Source organism: Equus caballus, chromosome 8 (genome assembly GCF_041296265.1).
Source record: "Equus caballus isolate H_3958 breed thoroughbred chromosome 8, TB-T2T, whole genome shotgun sequence".
In the NCBI taxonomy this organism is placed as follows: Eukaryota; Metazoa; Chordata; class Mammalia; order Perissodactyla; family Equidae; genus Equus; species Equus caballus.
The window spans coordinates 5,146,979-5,169,398 of NC_091691.1; the positions used below are offsets into that span (position 1 = coordinate 5,146,979).

At 44.9% G+C, this 22,420-nt stretch overlaps 1 long non-coding RNA gene across 1 annotated transcript; it reads right to left on the bottom strand.

The window, feature by feature from the left end:
• Positions 1–11,585: 11,585 nt before the first annotated feature.
• On the bottom strand, positions 11,586–19,347 carry LOC102148263 (uncharacterized). The gene is made up of 4 exons (XR_002810072.2): positions 19,193–19,347; positions 15,694–15,771; positions 13,887–14,102; positions 11,586–12,957 (listed from the first exon to the last, which is right to left on the bottom strand). It is a non-coding gene; the product is annotated as an uncharacterized lncRNA (long non-coding RNA).
• Between the last annotated feature and the right edge of the window lie 3,073 nt (positions 19,348–22,420).

Below are 22,420 nucleotides of genomic sequence, written 5' to 3' on the forward strand. Positions count from 1 at the left end.
CAGAGAGAAGGACTCTGCATCCTTGGGTGGCACATAAAAGCACAGTCACGGGCTGACCCTTGTCTCCCATAACATCTGTCTCTTTCCTGTTGATTTTAGGGGCAGATTCTCAGGCTGTGGTGATCCAGGAGCCATCATTCTCTGTGTCCCTAGGGGGGACGGTCATACTGACCTGTGGCCTTAGAACTGGGTCAGTCTCTACCAGTAACTATCCTAGATGGTACCAGCAGACACCAGGCAAGGCTCCCCGTACACTCACCTACAGCACAAACAACCGCCCCTCTGGGATCCCTGAACGCTTCTCTGGATCCATCTCAGGAAACAAAGCCGCCCTCACCATCACGGGGGCCCAGCCCGAGGACGAGGCCGACTATTACTGTGATCTGTATGTGGATCGTGGTGTTTCCACAGTGATGTAAACCCATGGGGAAGTGCAACCAAAACCTCCTCCTGTGCTCAGAACGTCTCAGCCCTTCGAGGCAGGAGAGCAAGTGAGACGATGGAGATCGTAACACCATCATTGGGAGGGAGGCCCATGCCCCCATCCTCCTATCCAGAGGTTCATCTCCATGTGCCCCTTCCAGCCTCTCCCAGGCTGTGTCCATCCCTCTAGGGTGACTCCTCCAGACTTTCCTTCCTCTCTCCCTCTCTACCTGTAATGATGGGGGGAGGCTCAGCTCCAAAATACATCAACCAACAGAGAGACTCGGAGACCCCACCATGACTGTGAGAGTCTTCTTATTCACAGAGCGTTAACAGGCCTACTCTCATGCATTAGTTTGATGTTAGAGACCAAATTAATGTTCAACATTTCTTCATATACATAAGCTGAATCCACAGCACATTTGCTGTTCTGTTTCATAGGCCAGATGCTCATCATCATTGCACAGTGAAGATCGTGAAGGCAAAATGCACTTGGGAAAGTTCATTTTTTAATGCTGCCAGAGATAGTTCATGCTCCCTGATATCTATTTCTCACACTTTTCAGTCCTTGTGATTTTGAGTATCACTTACTTAACCATGAAAATGTGTTACCTTTTTAATAGCGTAATTTAACGTCTTCTCTAAACTTTAATATTAACTATGTGGTAGATTTTAAAATCATTTATTGATTTTGGAAGGTGTTTGCTCTCTGATAAATTGGACAATCAGATAATATCAGTAACTTCACTCACAGCATGCCCCAGGAATGTTTGTGGTGACAGTGACCAAGTTTCAGGCAAGTGCCCCCCAACATCATTTCCACTGAGAGACTGAAGTTTGACTAGGGAACAGAAGGGGGCACTGTGGGTCTCCCCAGGGTCTGCTCAGTGGGTGGCCCCTGCTGTGTAATCCTACAAACTCCCCAGGGCTGGGGCCTTGGAGCCTCCTGTGCTGATGGGGACCCTGCAGCTGTGTCCTCTCTGGGCTGGACAGAGTCTCCTGCTCACAGGGCTGTGGAGGGTCCCAGTAGCTGGTCCCTTCCACAGCAAACTCTGGGTCTCACCTTCAGACTCTAGTCTGTCTATAGAGTCCAGCTCAGACTTCAGTTGATGCTCAGGATGGAGCAGATTCTCCAGTAAGGGGAGTCTGTGTGAGCAGCTGCTCCTCTTTCGGGCCTCTGGAGAAGATAGAAGAGGTCTGGGCCACCCAGCCCCAGCTTGGCACTCAGGATGGCTGTGTCCCCATGGCCTCGACCCCTCTCCTCCTCTGCTCCTCTCTCACTGCACAAACAGGGACAGACCTCAGAGACCCAGGCAGCTCCGACCAGATGTCAGCCCCTTGGACTCGCAACCCCAGCATCTTCTCCCTGTTCCCTCCCCATCACTCCTGTCTGTCTGTGTCTCTAGGTCATAGCTCCCCGCCTGTGCTGACTCAGTGTCCTCCTTCTCTGCACCTCTGGGAACATCAAACAGACTCACCTGCACCCTAAGCAGTGTTCTCAGTGGTTGTGGCTTCTGGATGAGCTGACAGCAGCAGAAACAGGGAGCCCCCTCCAGTATCTCCTCAGTTTCATGTCAGACTCAGGTAAGAATCAAGGTTCCAGGGTCCCCAGCCACTTCTCTGGATCCAAAGTTGCCCCCACTGACTCAGACTTTTGGACGTCTCTGGGCTGCAGCCTGAAGAGGGTGACATTACTGTGACACATGTCTCAGCAGCTCTGAGACTGACTCAGGCCCCAGACCCACGGGGAGTGAGACGCAAAGCTCCCTCCACCCTCCTGGCCTGGAGCAGCCGCCCTGCACTGCTCCCCCACGTCTAGCTCAGGGGGTGACTGCTGTTGTCACTTCTTCAGCCAGCACCTGACTTCCTCAGAAGAGTGGATCTGCTACTGTCTCACCTGGTTCATGTTTCACAGGCAGAAAGCCCTTGATCAGAGACGCATCTCTCAGTGGAGACAGTGGAGGAGACCAGAGGAGGGCGAATCTGCTCACACCCAGCTCAGCATCTAGGAGACACTCAGAGATGCTTCTGGTCTGAGTGCTTCAGTCTGGGCTTCTGGAAACAGTACAGCACGCAGAATGGAACTGGGTTCTATATACTAGCAATCAGCCACCAAACATTGAAAATAAAAATCAGTACCATTTACAACAGCATAAAAATACATAATAATTGAGGAAAACCTAAGTGTCGTACAGTGGAAACTAGGAACCACTGCTGGAAGAAATTAAGACAGACCTAAACAATCTGCAGCTATATCTCTTTGTGGCAGAGCGTGGGTGCAGCAGGCCTGGGGCTGGTGCTTCTGGAGCTGGGCCTGTGCTGACATCTGCAATGTGCACCTGTTTCTGATCATCACCTCCCCCCACTGAAGGACCCTGTGACCTGTAACCCATCGTAGGAGGATCAGGGCCCAGAGGGCTCTTTACAGAATATGGCATGTGATTTCAGGGTCCCTGATCATGTCTCCAAGGCTCATCACTGGGACCCAAGTCCATAGTTCCAGGGGGATCACAGGCCTCTCACTAAATCATAGATCACTCCAAACCTGCCTCCCACTATCCCATGAAGAGTGATGACGTGTCCCTGCCACCCAGGGGGTATGTAGGCCTGGTCCTGTGGGTGATGAATCCTGGGCAGGCATGCACATTGGAGAGTCTTATATTCTCTGACCTGTGGTTCCTTGAGACACTGACCTATCAGGGTAGTTGTGGGGACCCTGGGTTGAGGCTCCACCATCTTCCAACCCTCAGTACAGATTGTTCCACAGAACAGAATCAGCAACGAGACAGAAAGATCAGAGGACGCAGATGTGGGTGAAGGGCCCCCACCTGTGCTCTGGGACTGGAGTCCTGTAAGAGATTTGGGGCAGCTGTGACTTCACTTTGGAAACTAAGGAGCCTGTGATGGGACATCTGCAAACCCTGGCCATGCTGGGGCGGGGCTTCCAGGGACAGCACTAACTGAGCACAGCATCAGCTGCAGCATCTCACAGTGACTGGTGCCAGGCCCGCAGCCCAGCACTCCACCTGTGGAGGCTCCTCTAGGACAGCATTGCTGTGAGGTGGCCACAGCCAGACTCACTGAGAGTGAGAATCTGAGGCTCCAAAGGGACAAGGGACTTGCTGAAGGACACGGAAAGGCGTCATAACCTAGGGCTGTCTGCTGACACCTCAAGAAGTCCCCTAAATGACAGACCATCCACCAAAGACACAGCTGATTCCCAGGTAATTACAATCGGGTCAGGTCAGAGACGAATAAATGTGTCCCCCCCAATCCCTTCTCTGCTCCTCGCCTCCTCCTCCCTCCCAGGGCCCGGTCCACGTTAGGTCACCTCTTGTGGGGATGACCATGGTGGCCTCCTCCTCTGTGGGCTCCTAGCTTCCCCTCTCTCCACCCCTGGAACTGACTGTTCACCCACAGCCCCAAGGCATCTTGGAGTGGGGTCATGTCCCTCCCTGCTGGACCCTCCAGTGGACCCCCTGTTCTTCATAACAAAACCCAAACCCCTTCTCGTGGAGTTGAGCTCAGACTTACGAGGGAAGTGAGAGGCAGCCACTGGCCCAATCTGCCAAGGCCTGAAGCTCACAGGAGAGAAGGACAAGGTCCCATTAGCAGGATGTTTAGTCATCAGAGCTGACTGCCCTCCAGGCCCTGAGCTGTGGGATGTTTAAGGTTGGAGACCCAGAGCAAAATGCACCAATGGGGGTTATCCTAGAAACAGGGGTTATGGTCAGATCCCCACTCTCAAGCCTCATTCCCACCTCTGTCCTATCTGCTCCTGTCACTCCTGCTTCCTTCTGCTTGGATGCCTACTTTTCCTGTGATGCCATTTCCTTGTGAACAGACCCATCCCTCAGGGCCCTAACAGAGGTCCCCCCCTTCAAGAGGCCACTCCTGGTACCTCCAGCAGCAAGGGAGCATGTGCTGTGCTGTGTGTGCCCTTCCTTTGTACCTGTGGACAGGTGAGTCTGCACTGTAGATAGTTAAACCTCTGTGCTGTCTTCCTGCTGGCACTGCAAATTCTTCAGGCCAGGATCTACCATGAAATTTGTCTTGCAGAGTCCAATGGACCTTGGCCAATTTCTTGACATGTGGGCTTCCCACAGAGGAAGCCGCACCTGCGAAGGCACTGAGATGTGATCATATATGTGGGAACTGGGCAAACCGAACGATTCAATGTGTGCAGTGTAAAGTACAAGGTGGGGGATGAGAGAGTCTTTAGGGGGACAGGCCCCTGAGGGTCCCAAAAGTCAACTCAGGAACTGAGATTTGCCCTGAAGAGGATGAGAGCCATGGGTGGATATTTAAGGAGGAGAGCAACACTGGTTGATGGCTCATCCAATGGGGCATTAAGCATAAAGAATATCAAAAATGGAGAAATTAAGTGGGAACAAGACTCCAGCCCTCTTCTTGCTTCCTCTGGCCCTGCTCCCACAGAGTAAAGGACGTTCTTCTCTGACTGCCTAGACTCTAGGCCCATCCCTGGCTATGATCACCAGTGGGCAGGGTCGTTTCAGGTTAGATGATTGTGCACACATTCCCCACACATGGTGGCCAGAGACTTCCTGGACAAACTTCAGACTTCTGAGGAACTCTGTGGAAACTCCCTGATGGTTTCTGAGACCATAAATTCACTATCTAAAATATTGACACAGTCACCCTGGAAGCTGGCATTTGCCTTTTAAAAGCCACCTTTCCTGCATGCCCCTCCATCCCACCCTGCTAGTGTCTCTTGACATGAAGCCTCCTCTGGACCAGCAGGGACCCTGGCTCACAGAGGGGCACCCCTGGGAGCCTTGGGCTGGCTGAACCTGCTCAGGCCTCTTGGAGTGACTGCTCTGTGCCCCGGTTATAAAAGGAGAGGGAATCACAGTGGAAGGTGGACCCCTGTATTATACAGGCAGGAAACTCAGTCACAAAGTGAAATGAGGCCCTAACCTGCTTTGAGTGACCACACTCACTCCTTTCTGACACCAACAGAGCCTGTTGATGGAATTTCCTTATGCTATTGTGGACCTATTGGTCCTAGTTAACACAGGCCAACAAAAAAGTCCCATTGGTCTTCCTGAAATGTGAGGTAATGTTAGTCAGTGTATGAAGGTCAAGCAATTTCTACATGTCTGCTGCACAGCACATATCAGAGCTTTATTCATTTGGAACTGCTTTTAATTATTTGTTGCTATTTGGGTTGACTCTGATAATTTTCCAAAGTCATTTTTCTATTTAGAATTACTGATTAACTCCCAGTACTACATTACTACACACTTTTCAAACTGGAGCATGCACAGCTTCATAATCCCTGGAGTGTGCAAGTAGGATGCAAAACAGCAGAATATCTGTGATACATATTTCTGGAGCATCAATATTACTGTAAGGTTTGGAAGAACCAAGTTCAGTAATTTACAGTAATCACCTCCCTACCCCCCCACAAATATGGAGGAAAGATGTAGAAGAGTGGGGGAGGGAAGAAGTGCCAGGAGAAGTGGTCCAGTCTCTGAAGTTTCACCAGGTGGAGGTGGCTGGGTCAGCCAGCAGCCAGGGCAGCAGCTTCTCCTCTCGTCTCCCAGGCTGTTCCTGGCAGTCCTTAAAGCTCAATGGGTATGTGGCACCCACTGCTTTTGAAGGCCGTGGAGCTGGCAGTCAGCCTCTTCATTTGAACCCTGGTGAATGAACACACCCTCAGCTTGCTCACCTCCATCCTCCACCACAAGAAGTCCTCTCACATGGGTGTGCTGTGCACACTCGGCGCATGTACTTCCTGCACGGCTCCCACCCAGAGCTGTTTCTGTCCAGCGCCTGATGGATCCCCTGCACCATCTCGCTGGGCTCCCTGGAGGTCATGATCATCTTGCTCCGTGTAAAGTGCAGGGAGTGCGGCTTGTCCTCCCACATTCTCGACCCTGGCACAGAGAGTAAAGATCCCATGTCTGAGTGACACACGCAGATCAGCAGTTCAGAGCACTAGAACTGGGGACACACACCTGGTCCACATGTTGGCTCTTCCACTTAGAAACTTGAGAGTTTGGGCCATTAATATAGGCACTTAGGTATCTCCATCTGATAAGAAAATTAATAAAACTCCAGGTGAAGCTGGGTGCGAGTTGTTGAGTTAATGTATATAACGTGTGCAGTCATGATGGAAACTATTGGAGAAGATCGACAATGACATCTGTGTTGTGGAAGTGGGAAATAACTCCTGGTTAACACAAAGAATCCCCAACACAACTCACAGACACACATTCACATAGAACAACACAAGACCCCCAACCCTCATGCACACAGCCCCGCACCGCGTAAAGGGAGCACAGTTACTTCCAGGTACTGTACAAACATGGCCATGTTTTTTTCTAATCTGGAAAATCAGTTTTTTCCATGAAAACCCCAGTTCTCACTCCCATCAGGACCCTGGAATCATGTTGGATCTGGAGACAGGAAGCAGCCAGGATGCCCTCCTGTCTTATCCTCTAAATGTCTTCCTCAGCAAGTGAGGTCATTCAGAACGTGCACCTTTTCCTCTTGCTCTTGAGATGGCCTCAGTTACCTTAGAGCGCTGTGAGGAGCAGACCAGGGGGAGGGCCGTTTGCTGATATATTTTGTTGTTGTCATTCTCTTGGTGACTGTTGCAAAGCACATAGAAACAGGAGTCAAGTCAAGGCCCTCAGAGCAAGCTTAGCGTGCACTGTGGTAAATGCATGAGCTTCTCCTGGACCACACAGCTCTCTAGTCCTTTAGGTTAGTAACTACAGAATCTCCATCTCAGGAGGAAACCCTGCTTCTGAGGAAAGGGCCCACGTACAGCTGCCAAGCTGGTGCTGCCATTGTAGACGCCCTCTTGAATCAGATACCAGAGGGAAGGACCCGTTCTTCCACCCCCCCGCCCCCCAGAAGACAGTGTTAATGTCTATATTGCACACTGTTACCTCTTCACATCTGAACTTAATCGATAAAGAGAGAAACGAAGAAAGCAAAGTGTCTATTTCTGACAATGGAACACGATATTACATTGATATTAGATAAGGCCTCTCCATCTCTCCTGCCACCAGGAAGCTCCTCCAAAGGGTCCTCCTGGGAGACTGGAGGATGCAGAGAGACTGTCAGGCATTGTGATGCTGCTCTTGAATCAGTCAGGGAGCTCTGCTTCACTGGACAAGAGGATGGGTACATGGACATGGTTTGTTAAATGTCCCCAAATAGTTGAGGATTAAACAACGTGCTTCCACAGAAGACATTAAAGAAGAGGTCTAAATAGAAATTTCAAAATAGTTTTAACTAGATGAAATAAAAATATCATTTGTCAAAATTCATGGGATGCGGTGAAAGTAGTGAATAGAAGGACATTTCCATGAACATTCACAGCAGCTTTATCAAAATCGTCAAAAACTGGAAATAACCAAGATCCCTTCAAAAGGTGAATGAGAAACAAACTGAGGAGTCTGGCTACTGGTTAAAAACCCGTGTGTGATTTCTCAGGACCCCCCACAGGCAAGTACAAAGCCTTTCCAGTGGGGTCCCATGAGGGGGTCTGTCCCCACACCGCAGCCTGGGTGCCTGGCCTGAGCCCTGCATTCTCTGAAGGGAGCTGCAGTCAAGCGCTCAGGCCCCTCTGGCCAGTTCTGCTCTTCACACATCTGCGGTCCTGGCCCAGGCGCCTTCACTCCTGGGTCTCTTTATCGAGGCCTTGGGCCGTGGTTCTCTTCAGGCTCCTCTGCAAGGCCGCCTCATGGGGGAGGAGAGAGAAGCCTGCAGACACTGTCCCCGCTCTCTGAGTCAGTACCCAGCACCTGCCCACTCCCAGTCCTTCTCTCTCGCCCTCCCCTGACCCCAGGGTCCATAAAACTGCCAGGCCTTTTGTTAGGGACTCCTCTGCAGAGAGACAGCTCAGACATGCACTGACCCACCTGACCCCTGAATGGGGTGACATTCCACGGGGAAAATGGAACGGGGAAGTGGGCACTTGCTGCAGTTTTAGCCTCTTCCTTGTACTGTCATAGTAAGTGGTTAGAGGCTTAACTCTTTCATTTTGTCCTATTGTTTTAACTGGCTGCTGTGATACCTGACAGCTCCCCTCTCTCTCCCAGGTCAGCTGAGCTCCTGATACAAACTTTCTTGTATCCATTCTACTCAGTGATAAAAACTGAATTAGTTATCAAACTATGAAAATATGAAGGAACTTTAAATGCATATTGCTGAGAAGAAGATTCACTCTGCAAAAGCTACACACTCAATGTTACAACTATATAACATTCTGGAAAAGGCAAACTATAGAGAGAGTAAAGAGTTCAGGGGTTTCCAGGGGTTCAGAAAGCGAGAGAGAAGAACAGGTGAAGAATAGGGGATGTTTAGAGCAATGAAACAATGCAGTATGATACTGTCATGGTGCTATATGACATTATGCATTAGCAAATCCTGTAGCAACCCTTATTCTAAACTTGGATTTTAGTTGATAATTACATATCAATATTGGCTCATTAATTGTAACAAATATGTCACCCTAATATAAGAGGTTCATAGCAGGGGGCATAGGGTGGGAGGGTGGGTATGAGAAGTTACTCTATTCTCTGCCCTTTTTTTATGTTAATCTAAATCTGTTGTAAATGATAAAGTCTACTAATTAAAAAAAATAACCTGGCAATGCTGTTTTACGGAAAATAATTTTAGCTCACATTCAACAATCAACTAATGTCCACATATTAGCTTGAGACATTGTTTACTATTAAATGTGTACCATGCTTGACTTCTAAATGCATCTTTACTGATGTGTTTGTAGCATTGCTGGTTAACTTAGTAAGTTAAAATTTGTATGAATGAATAACAAAGCATATGGCTTATCAGTTTTAGGATTTTACGTTAAATTTGGGACATGGAATAAACTAAAGTCATTATTCTTGAAACCAGTTAATAATTAAATTTCCACAATACTTCTATTCAGTTATTTGTAGAATGTACCCTATTTGGTAAGATGCCAATTTTTATGGCCCTCTCTTGAGGCTAGTAGTTGATTTCCCTGGAAACACATGAACTTTTCTTCCTATGTCCAAGTGGTGTCCACACTCTATTCTATTTTCAAAGGGTCACACAGGTGTGGATGGTCTTACAGACATCCTGGGGCACCCCATAGAGTCAAACTTTGATAATTCTTTTAATCTGTTCACAATTAATGCCATCACCATCCATCCCATTAAATGAGGCATTTCCAATAAATGTTATCCTTTGTTTTCAACTTTCCTAATATTTAGAATACAATTTTGTTCTTTTGATCAACTTTATTCTAAAAATATTTTCACTCTAAGACAGTATGGGTGAAATTTTATCCCACTTACTCGAGAACACCAGTCCGTCAATGGCCTCACCTGGACACAGGGCTCCTCTTCCTAATGCAGAACCATTGTTCACTCTTCCCCTTCTAGTAAGTTGCTCCATCAGCACACAGTCAAGTTTTTATTTCTCCCTCTTATAAAACCTCCTCTAGACTCCCCTTTAAAAACTCTCCATCCATCATCTCAATTCCTTCTTGCCCATTTACAATGAAAGTCCCCAAAGAGCCATCTATGTGCATTGTCTCTAAGTCAGCTCATTCACTGTCTCCTAAACCCGGGCCAATTAAGCTCTATCTTCCAAATTACAGTGAAACTGCCCTTGGAAAGCTCACAATGACCTCCTGTCCCTCAACCCAGTGGTCAAGTCCCAGCCCCCCTCTTGTGCAATCAGTGGATCACTCTCTCCTTCTTGTCAGTCTTCTTCACTGGCTTCCAGGGCACCACCCTCTCCTGGTCCCCCTGCCTCACTAGCTGCTCCCTGTCTGTCTCCTTTGCAGGGGCTCCTCTCTCTCTAAGCTCCTCACATTTGAGGGCCCCAGGGCGCTGCTCTGGATCTTTGGCTCTCCTCTCCATTGCACCTCCGTGGTGCTATCAGGCAGTCTGAAGGCTTTAAACGCAGTCTAAGCACTGACAGTTTCGAAGTGTCTATCTCCAGCACAACCTCCACCCTAGATCGCAATCTTCTTAACTTAGTGTCTGCACAGGGTAGTCTAATAGATCATCTATCTTGAAATGACCAAGGCAGAATTTCTCATCTTCATGCCCAATACTACGTCACCTATATTCTTTCCATTTCTGTTCATAGTGACTCTATCTTTTCCATCAGGACAACAACCTCAGAGTCAGCCTGGATGCCAATTTCCGTAACTTCTCACATCCACACTGTCAGCAAACCCCGTCAGTTCTAACTTTAAAATCTGTCCAGTGTCTGAACACTCCTCACTGCTTCAACTGCCACCACTCTGGTTCTGAACCTCCATCATCATTGCCTGAAGTAGTGTCGTAGTCACCTGACTTGTCCCCTTTCTTCTCTTCCTCCTCTCCACCCTCCAGAAGTTCATTCTCAACATGGCTCATGCCCTCACTTCCTTCCAAGCCTTGTGCAAGTGTCACCTTCACAGGAAATAAAACCGATTTCTTAAGCTCATTCCTCCACTCCTGATCTTATTTCCATATTTATTTTTTTCCTAAAGTTTTGTGACATTCGATGATTCATTTGTTTACCATTGTCTTCCCTAATTAGAATACAGGACACAAGAGGTAGATATTTTTGTTGTTTCTTTGCCCTATTTCTCTAGCCCCTAAGTCATTACCTGGGCATCATAGATGTTCAAGAAATCCCTGCTGAGTGAATTCATTTACCTCACTACTATTACTCTTAAGCATCACAACATCCAGGTAAAACTGACTTCACAGCTTCATAGGTGCCCTCAAATTTCCTCACTCTGTCCTTCCACATGGACCTTCCCTCCAGGCTGACATCAAAGCCATCCTCTCCCAAGACACAGCCCAGACTTTATCTCCGCCATGAAGCCTTTTCTCATTTCCCCTCCTTTCTGTTTTCACAGACCATTCATTCAGCTTCTCTAGCTGTTCCTGTAGTTATTTTTACATATGTCTCATCCTTCCAACTAAATTGTCATTTACTTTAGAGCAAATTAAGCCAAGGATTTTCTTCATCCTACACCACACTCAGCAGAGCCTTTATTATCACTATTACAGGAAAGTTCACATGTACTAAATAGGAGAAATTAAGTAGTGAACCTATATTGTCCCTCACCCTTCTTAAACTCATATGAATATGTCACATTTATTTCACATAATTCCCAACCCTTCACACATTGCTAGGTATCTTCTGAGGTATATTTTAATAAGATATAAACCTCACTTATTTTGTGTGTTTTCATAGATTAACAAATTACATATCATCATGATTGAACATTAGAACATTTCCATCAGCCCAACTAGTTTTGAGAGTACCTGTTTGCAGTCAATTCATGCTCCACATCCAGCTCCAGGCAACCATTAACTCATTTCTGTTTCTGTAAATTTGCCTTTAAAGGATTTTTAATATAAATTAAATCATGCATTTGTAGTTTTTTTGTCTGGTTTACTTTACCAGCCATATGTTGTTGAGATTCACCCATGTTGCAGCATTTATCAATAATTTGTCCCTGTCCACTGAGGAGGAGTATTCTGTTGTGTGGATGGGCCACCTCTTTTTATTTTTTCATCAGTTGATGGACATTTGGATTTTTTTCCAGTTTTGTCTCAATTCAGAAGTAAACACCCCAGTGAGAATCCCCAAATGTATGGACTTGGGAAGCTGCGCAAGATGCCTTGCTAAGTGAACAAAGCCATGTGAACAATTCTATCATCAAATACTCAAGTGGGTTATTTCTTAATGATACATAGATTCCTGAATGTGCGCTGATAATTTATGGAATAGCGCCCAAGTAAATGTTTACAGTACACACAGAATTTCTGTAGGGTAGAAGAGAGTTAAATGTTCATTTTACACTCTTACAAATTACACAACTTTTGTTAATTAAAATATTATTTTAAAAAATGTCTTCCAGCACCCCACTCGCCTGGCATATCCTGCCTCCCACAGGACCCCACGGTGGCAAGGAGCACAACTAGAAACACTGGTGCATTAGGTGTGGACTGTGAATGCCACAAAACTAAGTATGCAAATTTATTACTTTCTTCATTTTCAATGAGCGCTGTTTCATTTTTATTTCAAGTTTTTATCCATGCTTGAAAAAGAAGAGATAACCTAGTCAAATTAATCTACAAATGCTGGATTCCACACGCATTTCAGGTTTAAATGCCACATTCTGCATTTGCCCCCTCTCCCCTGCCCTCCATCTTGAGTTCCACGGTTTCAGTGAGGGAAGTTGGTGCAGGCAGGGGGTCCTGCCACTGCTGGATGGGCCCTGCCATGGCACGCCCTCTGTTCACGGGCCCATGTAGTGCTCGGCAGGAGTAGCCTCCCAGGAACCCTCAGAAAGTCAGCTCACAGCAGAGCTTGGCCCTTCACAGCTGCTGAGGTCAACCTGAAGCCTCTGTGAGGTTGGCACAAGGCTCCTCTCTTGGCCTTTCTTCCTGGTACCCTTGTTAGTGCTGTCACGTGGGAGGGCTGGGGAGTTTTTAAACATCTGCACAGCTGAATATAAATTCTGCAGGCTCAGTGTAAGATCAAACTGTGGGATCCCTTGGGCAAGAAACCAGGGGAGTGTGCAGTTAGAAATAATATAAATCATTTTCCTTTAGTTTTTATATATTAAATATGGTAGGAGTGATGATGCAGGAATAAAAACATAAATTTATACTTTACAAAGCAATCACCTTTCAGAGTCATACTTTATATTATACAATAAATAACATTATTCTCAAGATTCCTTCCAGAGGTATTGACAAAAATACAAACAACAAAATGCCTAGAAGGATATTAACACAAGGACATATGAAGTACTCAATTTGCAGTGACTTGCACAGCTAAGACTAAATGAGTGTTATATGAGAGAAGGAACGATCTTGGTGGTGGTCACTAGGGGAACTGATTTATAATCATTTATTAAGTTCTCTCATATTTGGATGCTTCTATATATATTTATCTTATCTCATATAAAATAGTTTTTAAACATTTGTAATATATACATATCAATTTATGTAAAAACCCCCAACAGGACTCTCTCTTCGACCTGCTCAATGCTGGGATTCAAGTCAGTGGGAATTATTCTCTTGGTGACTTTAGAAAACTGATGGGAAATCACCATTAGTCAAAGACCCCAAAGCAGGTGTGCAGCACAGCAGCAAAAAAGGCATGGGCTTTTCCAGGAGGATCTATCATCTAGGTCTATATTGGTTTCCAATTGCAAAATTCTTAATCCCAGGAAGAAAAATTTCTGCTGAGGAAAAGTCCCTCCCACACAGTTGATCAGCTGATGCTGCTATTTGTGAACGTCCTCTTGGATCAGGCATCAGTTGGTAAGAGAGACACAGTTGACAAGACCCCCACCAATGAAATTGCAGGTATCATCTATCATGTACATTGTCAGATCTTCATACAAGAGTTCAATTGAGAGTGAAATAAACCAACATGCCATGATATCTATTTCAGACAAAGATGGGTAGCCTTACCTTGGTGTTAGATGGGGTCTCTTCCTCCATCCTCTCATGAGAAAGCTCCTCCAACAGGCCCTCATGGGGAGTGTGGGGGACACAGAGTAACTGTCAGTCATTGGTGGTGTTGCTCAGGAATCACTCAGGGAGCCCTCCTTGATGTGGATACAGAACTAGAGTGTATGGAGGTGATTGATCAACAAGCATAGACTGAGCTGCTGCTGGGCCATCGTCCTTGGTAGAAGAAGCATAGAGGAGAAGAGGAAGAAGAGAGGAATGAGACTCAGAATCCTTAGATTTGGAGCTAAAGACAGCTTAAACCCACGTGAAGTGTTACATTTACAAAAGGAACTACATATATGCTATGATTAAATGACAATCCCATCAGTCTTTTTTCCCATATTTGAATTCAGCTAAACTGCCACTATCTTCTTGACTTCCTCCAAACCATCTCAGCCTCCATGGATCCATGTATGCTGCATTTCTCCTCAGTTGTATCAGATTTTCCAATTGACAAAAAGCAACCTTCCATTGGGGGACTGGGTCTAATTCCAGGAAAAAAATTCTTTTACTTATTCACTAAACCTTTGTCATAAAGATAATCAATTTTAGAAATTTTGAAAATACTGATATCCTACCATCTCAATTAAACATTGTTACTCATGATATTTTTGCTTCCAGTCTTGCTTCCCTAATGTAACGTGTATGTTCATTGTTCAGCAGCTGTCCATGCTCACACTAGCCAGCCAGGAGCGGGCAAGTTCACTACAGAGCAGATGGCTGGGTGAGCACTGATGCTCTCTGACCAAGCTATACAAGAGAGTTACAATGAGTGATGGGCACCAAGGTAATAACCAAGTAGTACTGTTATTCTTGTTTGTCAATCTTCCCAGGGGGAATAGCTTGCAATATTTGACCATTTCTAGACCATATTTTTATAACCTCATCAAATACCATTGAAATGTCTCCAATAGATAGTTCTTATCTATTCTGGCCTAGATGCTGAGGAATGACCCCAATACCAACAGGGATTGGTGCGGTTGTTCCACATGGTGTCTGGATCTCTCAGAATACGTGGCTGACCAGAAGATGTGGGTTTTCTACATGCTTTTTCTACTAATTTCTATGTAAAAATCTGTGGTAATATGTACCAATAGATGACCTGTGTGATGTGACCACAGAGGCTACGTTATAATGAAGGACAGCGATTGGGACCTCTGTATGTCCAGGTGATTTCAGGAATATGGATGGATGCTGGAACACCCTTGCACTGGGACTAATGTTCCAATTGCTGAGGGATGAAGGCCATAAATTAGTTCAGAGCTTCAACACTGGGGCCACAGCCTTGCATTCACACTTAGACTTTTTCACACAGGTTCTCAAGAGCTTGGGTCACTCATCACTGCACCTCATTTTCTGAGGAGTGGGAACAGCAAACACACGCACAGATATGGCTGTGGTGAGTGATGAGAAAGTCAATGTATGTAAAGCATCCAGTGGCTATGGGATTTTCTTTGAGGATGTGGCACTTACAATTGTGCTGTGTAACTAGGGCATATCTATGGAGAACTGACTTTCTCTGTCATACACACTCCCGACACGTTCACAATAACATCCCACAGACTCACATGCAGGCACCCCTAAGGCCCCATGCACACAAATCCACACCTTCTGAAGGGAACAGAGCTGTTCCAGTGACTGTAGAATGTGGCTGGAGTTCTTTACCTTGGAAAACAGTTCCTATACCACACTCCCCATCCTCATTACCAGCAGGAAGCTGGAATTGGGGAGGCTCTCCAGACTAAGGCCATCAAGAAAGCCTCACCTTTCTGTTCATCTGGATTCTTCTTCCGCATGTGAGTGTTCCAGAATGCAGACCATTTTCACTTGTTATTGAGGTCACCTATGGTTATGGAAAAGAAAACACTGCAAGGATCAAATCATACTGTGTAGGTTTTCTCAGATCTTGTGTCTTCTTAGTGAGTAAAGAATATCACAGAGAAAGGAGCAGTCAAGCCACAGTCCCCAGAAGCATATAGGACACCTGTGGAAAAGTACAAGCTTTCCCTATGGGCTATAACTCTCAAGTGCATTTTGGTTGACAGTTATAAAATTCTTAATCCAAAGACCATTGCTGCTAATGAGAAGTCCCCTTTCCATACAGTTTATAACTTGATGCTGTCATTTTTTTCCCTCCTCCCCAAAGCCCCAGTTCATAGTTGTACATCATAGTTGTCAGTCATTCTAGTACTTCCTTGTGAGCTGCCCCCACAGCATAGCAACTGACAGACAGGTGGTATGGTTCCATGACTGGCTAGTGAACCTGGGCTGTCAAAGTGGTGGACACTGAACTTTAACCACTAGGCGATCATGGCTGGCTCAATGATGCTGCCGTTTTTGAATGCCCTCTTGAATCATGCATCTGTTTGTAAGAGTCTGTCTTAGTTCATTCAGACTGCTGTAACCAAACACCATGGATGGGGTGGCTTAAATAACAGACATTTATTTTTCTCAGTTCTGGAGAGTAGGATGGGAAAGAACAAGGCGCCAGTATATTTTGAGTGTGGTGAGGGCCCTCTTGATGGCTTACACACTGCCTCCTTGCATTGTCTTCTCACATGGCAAGGAGAGAGAAAGGTCTGTTCTCTTCCTCTTCCTATAAGGATACCAATTCATCATGGGGGCTCTGCCCTCATAACCTCATTTAAGGTTAGCTCCAAAAGATGCACCTCCTAATTCCTTTACATGGGGGTTTAGGGCTTTGGCATATGGATTTTTGGGGGAATGTAAATATTCATTGTTATAGCTGTTTCCCCTTCTAGTCCCCCAAAATATGCATTCTAGCATAATTAATGTAAAGTGTCACATTTTCAAATTTGAAATTAATTTTAAAAAATCCAAAAAGGCAACATTTCTATGACAGACAACCTTACTTTGGCACTCAATGGAGCCTGTTTGCCTGCCCTGCCAGTAGGAAGGTCCTCCGACTTGTCTTGGGGTGCTAGGAGGATACAGAGTAACCGTCCTTCAGTGGTGATGTTGCTCATGAAATACTCATGGAGCTTTGCTTTATTTGGAGAAGGGGCTGGAGTGCATGGATGTGATTGTTTGAAAACCATAGATTGAACTGCTATTGGGCCATCCTGCTTAGCGGAAGAAGGAGAGAAATGAAAAGAGCAGAGAAGAAATGAGGAACAAGGTATACGGCTTTGTAGAAAAAGGCAGCCTAATGCAACGTGAAATAGTCGCAAATGATCCTACACTAAACGCAATGATTCGGGTACACATTTCCATTATCCTCTCACCTATTGTGAAATCCTGCTGAACTGCTGCTCTCCTCTTGTCATCTCCCAAGACAATTTCATCCTCCAAAGGTACATATATTTACCACTGCAATTATCCTCTGTTCTGTATGATTTTTCATTTGATTGCATGCAATATTTTATTAGGTGACTGGATTCAATTCTAGGCAAAACACTCTGCTGTAATTACCAGCTAATGGTTTGTCATGAAGATAATCAATTACGAAATATAGGTGAAGCACAGGGGATTGTCAAGACAGTTAAACCATCCTCCATGGCTCTGTAATGGTGACATAAGACAGGGCATATTTGAATGTACAATGTAGAAATGTACAACAAAAGAATAAATCCTAATGTAAACTAAGGAATTTACTTAACAGCAATGTGTAAATATTTGTTCATTAATTATAACACGCACCACACTAATGTAAGATGTTAATAACAGTGTGAACCTCCAGGTGGGAGGAAGTACATAAAAAGTTTATCTGCTCATTTTTTGTTGTTGTTATTAATCTATAACTGTTTTAAATGGTAAAGTATATTAATTAAAGAATAATATGGGAGCAGCATTTCCAAGAGAGATGTATTTTGCCTAATGCTCAGTGAGCAGCTAATATCTAAATATTAGTTTGACACACGGTTTACTGTTAAATGTGAACCAAATTTGGATGGTAAATGCATCCTTGTTTGTGTAGTTGAAGCACTACTGATTGACTTGGTAATTCAAAGTTTCCCAATGTGGATGAAGAAAGATATGGCTTAGTGTTTTTACAATTTTGTCTTGAGAAAGGGACTTGGAAAAAATTATGATGATTATTCTTAAATTAACTCATGCATTGAATTTCCACAGCACCTTCAATGGAGGGCTTTGTGTGGTGCACCCCGGCAAGTGACAAGATGCCCGTTGTTCCGACCAACTGCTGGATTTACACTGTATATCTCCTTAAACAAGGTACAATTTTTCTCTTTGTATCCATAAGGTAAGATCCTGGGATGTACATTCACACTAGAGAGAGCTTTTGACATCTTGCTGGCAGAAGACTATAGGGAAATTAATAATAATTTATTCTCAGTTCAAACTTTTGATACCAGTATTCACAGGCTGCCCAACAGAACTACCTGCATTAAAGTTATGCTTCCAGAAAATCATGGAGTTTAACGTTCACTTAAAACACTTGGATTGTGTGGGAAAATACCTTTATTTATATAAGGCAACACAGATAAGCAGCAGAGCACAGTGGCTGAGAGCATGGGTGCTGGTGCCTGATGACCTGGGTTCAAATCCTACTTAGATGTCACGTGATCCTGGGACACTTATGTAACTGCTGTGTCTCAGTTAACTGCACTGTCATATGAAAACTTGAAGGGCCCATGTATTACTATTATATTATAAGGCTGTCACTATTAAAAACAAGTACAGCTTTAAGACCAAGTGCTGATTCAGCACAAATGCTCAATAAGACTTCAGTTATTAAATGTCTGAAGAATAGGTTACTCATGGCTAGTGGTTGACTACAGAGAGGCTACTTGGAGGGCTATAGACAGGGGAGGATGGAAGCTTATTCTCCATGCTTTACATGGGAAGGATGCCCACAGCTCATGGAGAATGTCTGTTTTCATCTCCTGTGATCCCCATTGTAATCCTATGTGGGGTGTGGAACAGGAGGCATAACACACATTTTTCAGTTGAAGGCAATTAAATTCAGAGAGGTTAAGTGACCTGTCCAGAGTCACAACACTGATGAATGAGAGATCTGAGGCAGGAATGTAGTTGGTTCCCTGGGTACAGAATTCTGAAAACCTGAGCCCAGTAGATCACACCCCAGATGCCTGAACCAAGAGCCCCCTTCATTCTCTTCCTCAAAACAACCTGATGAAAGGTTTTTGTGGGGAAAAAGTTGATGCCCTGGATGATGTGTCCAAACCAAAATAAAGGGCCCTTTCTATTTATGGTTCCTAAATCCATAATCCAGCCTCCTGCATCCACATTTCAATCCCTTATCCAAATATGAAGCAATTTACCTGAATTAAAGCCCCTCAGAAAGAAAAGGGATGTTCAAACTTGTGTTCAACCTTCCCCAGCAAGTTCACACCGTCATCGGCATCCTTATGAGCCTTCCTGACGGTTACGGGACCACCGTGAGTGACCAGTGTCTGTTTGGTTCTCTAACTGCCTCAGAACCCAGGGCATTCTAAAGCAACTGTCACATAATGGTTCTGACAAGAACTAGCTTCCAGTCAACTGACCAACCCTGGATGAGCAGTTAAGGTGAACTAACTGGGAAAGTGGCTGTCTGAGCTGGTGCTTTGGTGGATTAACAAACTAAGTGTGTGACTCTCATATCTGGCTGCGTAATGACCCGAGCTACTTCTGAGTAGCCTGTGCAAGGGCCTGGCTGAGAATCAGCTGTGGCCGCCCCAGCACTGAGGGTGCACCTTCCCTGCTCGCTCCTTCCTCACCAACACTCAGTCTCTAAAAATGCCTCATCCTCCTCAGGACCCTGCAGTGACAGAGGAAAGTAGCATCTCCTCTTGGGGGACACCTCCATAGCCACAGCCTGTGATCCTCACCCCAGGACTCGGAGAATCACCCAGACCCTCCATCCCTCTGTCACTACAAGTCTATTTCAGGGATTGCAGGAACATGTTGGAATTTTGTTACTTGCAAAATCAACTTATTTGACTAAAAGTACAATTTGCATTTTCAACAGGTGGCTGGAGTCAGGGTGGCATTCTAGACAAAAGCCAGCAGGTAAGCTCCACAATTCTTATATTTTTGCATCAGCCAGTGAGTGAATCTACAATATATACCATTTTATCTTTTTTCTTGATGCTACCCTCAGTTACAGAAAAGAAAACAGTCTTAGGACCAGATCCCTCTGTGCACTGTTTGCATAGGACTTCTGTTCCCTTTGTGACTGAAAACTGAGATGGGAAAGCCTGGTCAGGTCAAGGCTCCCAAAAGCCAGAGGAGACAACACCTGTGGACAAGGCAGGAGCTCGTCTTGCAGAATGTACCTGTCAGGGCCATGTTGGTTGACAACTACAAAATTCTTAATCCAAAGAGGAAAAATCCTACTGTAGAAAAGGCCCCATAATGTACAGTTTTTAACTCAGCATCACCAATTTTGCATTCACTCTTGAATCAGGTGTCAATTGTAAGTTCCTCCTCCTCAACCCCTTGAGTGAACACTCTTAGGCAGTCAAAATTAGGTTGTTTATAATGTGTATGAATAGGTGTGTATGTCAGAAATTGATTGAAAAAGAAAGGAACCAAGAAAATAACAATTCTACCTTAGTGAAAGAAAGTCCCTCTTAGCTTGGGAAGGAATAGGGCCTCCTCATCTGCTCTGCATTTGGGAACATTCTCCACAAGACCTTTATGGGGAGCTAGAAGGACACAGAATAACTGTAAGTTCAGTGGTGGTGCTGTTTATCGATTACTCAGGGAACTTTGCTTGACATAGACCAAGGACTAGTGTTTACAGATGTGGTAGGTTCACAGGCATGGATTGAGCTGCTCTTGGACCATCCTGGTGATGGAAAAAGGAAGGTAAAAGAGAGGAGCAGGAAAGAAAGGAGAAACAGAGCCTTTGGCACTCTAGGTGATGACAAATTAAAGCAACATAAAATAACCGATCTATGAATGTGTAAACACTGAAATACATGCTACGTTTCCATGACTGAGTCCTGGCTCTGCCTTTTTTGAAGCTCAGCAGAACTGTCGCTACTTTCTTGACATCTTCGAAAACTGTTTGTCTCCAAGGATCTACATATGTTTCTACTTCATTCATCATGTGTTGTTGAGGAATTTGCCCTTGATTATTCACAAACTATTATTAGGGTATTGGATTAAATATCAGACACGACATTTAATTTTATATATTCACTAATCATTTGTTATAAAAATAATCAATTATTGAAGACTAGAGAATACTGAAATTCACACATTTAAAAATAACCACTGTAAACCATAAATCTTCCTTACAATCTTCCTTTTCTATGGCACGTGTTTGTTTTATTTTGCGTGTGGTTGTCTATGACCAGCCAACCAGCAGTGGACAGAGCACAACTGGGAGCAGCCCCTGCTGAGCACTGAGGGTCTTAAACCCATCCATGCAAGAGAGTGGCCATTTGAGTATCTATACTGGATCAATTTCTATTCAATCCTCTGTCTAATTTTGAACTGAGTTGTCAGTGTTCTTTGCCATTGAGTTTTAGGAGTTCCATACATTTTCTGGATAATTATCCCTTATTAGGTGTACGATTTGCAAATATTTTCTCACATTTTGTGGGTTTCATTTTAATCTCTTGATAGTGTCTTTTGATGCACATTTTAAAAAAATCATGAATCCAGTTTGTCAATATATTTTGTTTCCTGTGCATTTGGTGTCATCTCCAAGAACACGTAGGAAAGCCAATATTGTGAAGCCCTTAGAAAAATGCCTGTTACAGAGTTGGTTGCTAGCGATTGTTCCATTTATAAATCTAGAAGGAAATGGGAAATTTAACCCTGTTACTTCTAGAGGCAGAAACTGGAAGGATGTGAAGAAGGAAAGAAGGAAACTCAGATTTTAATATACACACTTTTGTACATTGTGAGTTTTCTGTGAGAGCATTATTCTTATTGCTATTACTGTACAAAACAAACCAAAAGGAAAAAATAATTAAAAATTTCCCCAAAATACCGGCATAGAAACACGACTTAATTTTGCTCATGGTCACAGGATAGGAATTCAGACAAGACACAGTAGGGATGGCTCCTTTCTGCTCTATGATGTTGGGACCTCAGCAGAGAAGATTCCCCGGCTGGGCCTGACTGGACATTCAGGTACTGGAATCCTCTGGAAGTGACTTCACTCCCAAGTCTGTCGTTGATGCTGGATTTGGTTGGAGGACCTACAGGAGACCTCCCCCAGTGACCTGGGTTTCCCCACAGCAGGGCAGTCTCAGGGCATTCAGGCCTCTTATTTGGTGGCTAAGGGCTTCACAGGGGAGTGACCTAAGTGATCAGGCAGAAGCTATGGTATTTCAAACATAATTTTAAACATGACACATTATCATTTCTGGCACGACTGTCAGTGACAAGGAGCACTAGAGTCAGCTCTGCATACAGGGAGGGGCCTAGACCCCAACTCTCAATGGGAGGAGTGTCAGGTTGTAACAAAGCCCTCTCCCTGTAGTGTCAGTACAAACCTTGTGGGTGCCTGGATTCCCACTCCTCACCCAGCAGTGAAGAGCTGCCCCTCC